Genomic DNA, 7,216 nt, shown 5'->3' on the forward strand with positions numbered 1-7,216 from the left:
CTTTCCGGACTGCTGCTTATTTTTCTATTTTTCTAAATATTCCAAAACGGAGAAATATTGCCTTAAAAACTGTTTTGGAGTCGGTTTACTTACCGTACCACATACCTATTCATTTTCGGAGTCTGAAACGTTCCGGTAAGTGTCCTTTATGTATTCCTCCGGGGTTACGGTTTCAATAACATTGGTTTCAACATTTATGGGATTACCTGAGATATAGTGTTTGATTCTTTGACCGTTCACCACCTTCGGATTTGTGCCTTCGAAGTTGTTGATTTTTATGGCACCGGAACGGTAGACCTCCTCGATAACGTAAGGACCTTCCCATTTAGAGAGAAGTTTTCCTGCAAAAAATCTTAAACGAGAGTTGTATAGCAATACATAATCACCTACATTAAACTCACGCTTTTGTATTCTTTTATCATGCCACCTTTTAACTTTTTCTTTAAACAACTTGGCATTTTCGTAGGCTTGGGTTCTCCATTCATCAAGTGAGCTAATATCAAATAACCTCTTCTCACCGGCAAGTTTAAAATCATAATTAAGTTCTTTAATAGCCCAATAAGCCTTGTGTTCTAGTTCGAGAGGTAAGTGACATGCTTTTCCATAGACCATTTTATACGGAGACATACCCATAGGATTTTTATATGCAGTTCTATAGGCCCATAATGCATCATCAAGTTTCTTGGACCAATTCTTTCTGGACCTATTAACAGTCTTTTGCAAAATTAATTTGAGTTCTCTATTACTCAATTCTACTTGACCACTAGACTGAGGGTGATAAGGAGATGCAATTCTATGATTAACATCATATTTAGCAAGCATTTTACGGAAAGCACCATGAATAAAATGTGAACCACCATCAGTCATTAAATATCTAGGGACTCCAAACCTTGGAAAAATAACTTCTTTAAGCATTTTAATAGAAGTGTTATGATCAGCACTACTAGTTGGAATAGCTTCTACCCACTTAGTAACGTAATCAACAGCAACTAAAATATGTGTATAACCATTAGAGGAAGGAAAAGGTCCCATATAGTCAAAGCCCCAAACATCAAATGGTTCAATAACAAGTGAATAATTCATAGGCATTTCTTGACGTCTACTAATATTACCAATTCTTTGACATTCATCACAAGATAAGACAAACTTACGGGCATCCTTGAAGAGAGTAGGCCAATAAAAACCAGATTGCAGTACCTTATGTGCAGTCCTATCTCCAGCATGGTGTCCTCCATAAGCTTCGGAGTGACACTTGCGTAGGATCTGTTCCTGTTCATGCTCAGGTACACAACGTCTAATAACACCATCTACTCCTTCTTTATAAAGATGTGGGTCATCCCAAAAGTAATGCCTCAAATCATAGAAGAACTTTTTCTTTTGCTGGTATGTGAAACTAGGTGGTATAAACTTAGCAACAATGTAATTAGCATAATCAGCATACCATGGAGCAGTATGAGAAGTATTTATGACATTTAATTGCTCATCAGGAAAGCTATCATCAATAGGTAGTGGGTCATCAAGCACATTTTCTAACCTAGACAAGTTGTCTGCAACGGGGTTCTCAGCTCCTTTTCTATCAACAATATGTAAATCAAATTCTTGTAGCAAGAGAACCCATCTAATAAGTCTAGGTTTAGCATCTTTCTTTTCCATAAGATATTTAATAGCAGCATGATCAGTGTGAATAGTTACTTTAGAATCAACAATATAAGGTCTAAACTTATCACAAGCAAATACAACTGCTAAGAATTCTTTTTCAGTAGTAGCATAATTTCTTTGAGCATTGTCTAGAGTTTTACTAGCATATTGAATAACATTTAGTTTCTTATCAACTCTTTGTCCTAGAACAGCACCTACAGCATAATCACTAGCATCACACATAATTTCAAAGGGTAAATTCCAATCAGGTGGCTGAACAATAGGTGCAGAGATCAATGCTTTCTTAAGTATTTCAAATGCTTCTACACAATCATCATCAAAGACAAATGGTATATCTTTTTGTAATAAATTAGTCAGAGGCCGAGAGATTTTTGAGAAGTCCTTAATGAACCTCCTATAAAAACCGGCATGACCAAGGAAACTTCTTATACCTTTGATGTCCTTGGGACATGGCATCTTTTCAATAGCATCAACCTTGGCTTTATCAACTTCAATACCTCTTTCAGAAACTTTATGCCCCAAGACAATACCTTCATTAACCATAAAGTGGCACTTTTCCCAATTCAAGACAAGATTAGTTTCTTCACATCTCTGCAAAACTCGATCAAGGTTGCTCAAGCAATCATCAAAAGAACATCCATAGACGGAAAAGTCGTCCATGAAAACCTCACAAATCTTTTCACAAAAGTCAGGGATATAGCCATCATGCATCTTTGAAAGGTAGCAGGTGCATTACATAAACCAAAAGGCATACGTCTATAAGCAAAAGTACCAAAAGGGCATGTAAAAGTAGTCTTTGATTGATCTTTGGCTGACACGGGTATTTGAGAGAAACCAGAATAACCATCTAGAAAGCAAAAATGTGTATGTTTAGACAATCTTTCTAGCATTTGATCGATAAAAGGTAAGGGTAATGATCCGTTTTAGTAGCCTTATTTAACTTGCGGAAATCAATTACCATCCTATAACCAGTGATAATTCTTTGAGGAATCAATTCATCTTTATCATTAGGAACAACGGTAATACCTCCCTTCTTAGGGACACAATGGACATGACTTACCCACTTACTATCAGCAACGGGATAAATTATACCTGCCTCAAGGAGCTTTAGTATCTCCTTTCTTACCACTTCTTTCATTTTAGGATTCAGACGGCGTTGATGATCATGAACTGGTTTAGCATCTTCTTCCAAATTAATTTTATGTTGACATAGAGTGGGACTAATGCCCTTAAGATCATCAAGAGTATACCCAATAGCAGCACGGTGCTTCTTCAGAGTTTTCAATAATCTCTCTTCTTCATGTTCTGAAAGGTTAGCACTAATAATAACAGGTATATCTTTTTCTCATCAAGATAAGCATATTTAAGAGTATCAGGTAACGGTTTAAGCTCAAACACGGGATCACCCTTGGGTGGAGGAGGATCCCCTAGGATTTCAACAGGTAAATTGTTTTTCAGAATAGGTTCCTGTTTAAAGAATACTTCATCTAATTCCCTTCTTTCATTCATAAACATATCATTTTCATGGTCTAGCAAATATTGTTCTAAAGGATCACTAGGAGGTACGGCAATAGAAGCAAGACCAATAATTTCATCCTTACTAGGTAATTCTTCTTCACGGTGTTGTCTACTAAATTTAGAAAAATTAAATTCATGAGTCATATCATCTAAACCGACAGTAACAACATCCCTTTTGCAATCTATGGTAGCATTAACAGTATTTAAGAAGGGTCTACCAAATATAATGGGACAAAAACTATCTTGTGGGGAACCAAGAACAAGAAAATCAGCAGGATATTTAGTTTTCCCACACAAGACTTCAACATCTCTAACAATTCCCATTGGTGAAATAGTATCTCTATTAGCAAGTTTAATTGTGACATCAATATCTTCTAACTCAGCGGTGCAATGTCATGCATAATTTCTTTGTATAAGTCAATAGGTATTGCACTAGCACTAGCACCCATATCACACAAGCCATGATAACAATGATCTCCTATTTTAACAGAAATAACAGGCATGCCTACCACAGGTCTAGGTTTATCTGTATCACGGGGTTTAGCAATTCTAGCAGTTTCATTACAGAAATAAATAACATGCCCATCTATATTATCAGACAAGAGATCTTTAACAATAGCATATTAGGTTCAACTTTAACTTGCTCAGGAGGTGTATATGTTTTAATATTGCTTTTACGAACCACAGTTGAAGCTTTAGCATGATCCTTTATCCTAACAGGGAAAGGCGGTTTCTCAACATAAGAAGTAGGAACAATAGGATCATTATAAGTAATAGTCTTTTCTTCAACTTTAATAGGTGCAGCTACTTTTACTTCTATGGGAGGATGATATTTAAACCACTTCTCCTTGGGGAGATCAACATAAGCAGCAAAAGATTCACAGAAAGAAGCTACTATCTCAGAGTCAAGTCCATATTTAGTGCTAAATTTACGAAAAATATCGGTATCCATAAAAGATTTAACACAATCAAAACTAGGTGTCATACCTGACTCCTTACCATTGTCGAGGTCCCAATCTTCGGAGTTGCGTTTAATTCTTTCCAATAAATCCCATTTGAATTCAATAGTCTTCATCATAAAAGATCCAGCACAAGAAGTATCAAGCATGGTGCGATTGTTACCAGAAAGCCGAGCATAAAATTTTGAATAATCATTTCTCTTTAGAGCTCATGATTGGGGCATGAATATAACATTGATTTAAGCCTCCCCCAAGCTTGAGCGATGCTTTCTCCTTCGCGAGGCCAAAAATTATATATATAATTGCGATCACGATGAACACGATGCATAGGATAAAACTTTTGATGAAATTCCAATTTCAATCGTTCGTAGTTCCAAGACTCCATATCATCACATAGCCTATACCATGTCGATGCATCTCCCCTCAAAGATAAAGGGAAGACCTTATTCTTAACAACATCTCCGGGTACACCTGCAAGCTTAAATAGTTCACAAACTTCATCCACATATATTAGATTCTCATCAGGATGTTTTGTTCCATCTCCTAAAAAAGGATTAGCTAGCAGTTTTTCTACCATACCCAAAGGAATTTCAAAGCAAGCATTTTCATTTTCAGTAGGTTCAGTAGGTTGAGGAGCAACTCTTTCCTCTACTAGTCGGGGTGAAGATACCCCGAACAAGCCCCTCAGAGGATTACTTTCCATAGTAACAAGTGACAGTAAATTTCAGCACACTATATAAATGTTTCCTTACCAAGTTCCACTCACCAAAGGCTCTTCACTCCTCGGCAATGGCGCCAAAAAAGAGTCTTGATGACCCACAAGTGTAGGGGATCTATCGTGAAATATATGGATCCAAATCAGCCCCTTACGAAGCAACGCATAAACTAGGGTTTAAGCTTCTGTCACTCTAGCAACCCATCATCTACTTATTACTTCCCAATGCCTTCCTCTAGGCCCAAACAATGGTGAAGTGTCATGTAGTCGATGTTCACATAACACCACTAGAGGAGAGACAACATACATCTCATCAAAATATCGAACGAATACCAAATTCACATGACTACTAATAGCAAGACTTCTCCCATGTCCTCGGGAACAAAAGTAACTACTCACAAAGCATAAACTTGTTCATAATCAGAGGAGTATTAATATGCATATAGGATCTGAACATATGATCTTCCACCAATTAAACCAACTAGCATCAACTACAAGGAGTAATTAACACTACTAGCAACCTACTAGCACCAATCCCGGACTTGGACACAAGAATTGGATACAAGAGATGAACTAGGGTTTTGAGAGGAGATGGTGCTGATGAAGATGTTGATGGAGATTGCCGTCTCCTGATGAGAGGAGCGTTGGTGATGATGATGGCGATGATTTCCGCCTCCGGGAGGGAAGTTTCCCCGGCAGAACAGCCCCGCCAGAACCCTAGATTGGTTCCGCCAAGGTTCTGCCTCGTGGCGGCGGAGTTTCGTCCGAGAAGATGGCTTACGATTATTTTCCCATCGAAAGAGTCCATATAGCAGAAGATTGTCATCGAAGGGCCACCAAGGGGCCCATGAGGTAGGGGCGCGCCTAGGGGGGGTAGGGCGTGCCCCCCACCCTCGTGGGCAGGGTGTGGCCCCCCTGGTGAAGTTCTTGCGCTCAATGTTTTTTATATATTTGGAAAACATCATCCGTGAAGTTTCAGGACTTTTGGAGCTGTGCAGAATAGGTCTCTAATATTTGCTCCTTTTCCAGCCAGAATCCCAGCTGCCGGCATTCTCCCTCTTTATGTAAACCATGTAAAATAAGGGAGAATAGGCATAAGTATTGTGACATAATGTGTAATAACAGCCCATAATGCAATAAATATTGATATAAAAGCATGATGCAAAATGGACGTATCATCCCCCCAGGCGCGCCCTCCATCCTGGTGGGCCCCCTGTTGCACCACCGACATACTTCTTCCTCCTATATATACCTACGTACCCCCAAACGATCAGATACGGAGCCAAAACCCTAATTCCACCGCCGCAACTTTCCATATCCACGAGATCCCATCTTGGGGCCTGTTCTGGAGCTCCGCCGGAGGGGACATCCATCACAGAGGGCTTCTACATAAAGGCGGATGAAGTGTGAGTAGTTTACCTCAGACCTTCGGGTCCATAGTTATTGGCTAGATGACCTGTTCTCTCTTTTTGGATCTCAATAAAATGTCCCCCCCTCTCTTGTGGAGATCTATTCGATGTAATCTTCTTTTTGCGGTGTGTTTGTTGAGAATAATGAATTGTGGGTTTATGATCAAGATTATCTATGAACAATATTTGAATCTTCTCTGAATTCTTTTATGTATGATTGGTTATCTTTGCAAGTCTCTTCGAATTATCAGTTTGGTTTGGCCTACTAGATTGATCTTTCTTGCAATGGGAGAAGTGTTTAGCTTTGGGTTCAATTTTGCGGTGTCCTTTCCCAGTGACAGTAGGGGCAGTAAGGCACGTATTGTATTGTTGCCATCGAGGATAACAAGATGGAGTTTTTATCATATTGCATGAATCTATCCCTCTACATCATGTCATCTTGCTTAAGGCATTACTCTGTTTTCATGAACTTAATACTCTAGATGCATGCTGGATAGCGGTCGATGAGTGGAGTAATAGTAGTAGATGCAGGCAGGAGTCGGTCTACTTGTCTCGGACGTGATGCCTATATACATGATCATACCTAGATATTCTCATAACTATGCTCAATTCTGTCAACTGCTCAACAGTAATTCGTTCACCCACCGTAAAATACTTATGCTCTTGAGAGAAGCCACTAGTGAAACCTATGGCTCCCGGGTCTATCTTCATCATATTAATCTTCCAATACTTAGTTATTTCCTTTGCTTTTATTTTACTTTGCATCTTTATCACAAAATACCAAAAATATTATCTTATCATATCTATCAGATCTCACTCTCGTAAGTGACGGTGAAGGGATTGACAACCCCTTATCGCGTTGGTTGCGAGGAGTTATTTGTTTTGTGCAGGTACGAGGGACTCGCGCGTAGCCTCCTACTGGATTGATACCTTGGTTCTCAAAAACTAAGGGAAAT

Source organism: Triticum aestivum, chromosome 1A, assembly GCF_018294505.1.
Source record: "Triticum aestivum cultivar Chinese Spring chromosome 1A, IWGSC CS RefSeq v2.1, whole genome shotgun sequence".
Classification (NCBI taxonomy): domain Eukaryota; kingdom Viridiplantae; phylum Streptophyta; class Magnoliopsida; order Poales; family Poaceae; genus Triticum; species Triticum aestivum.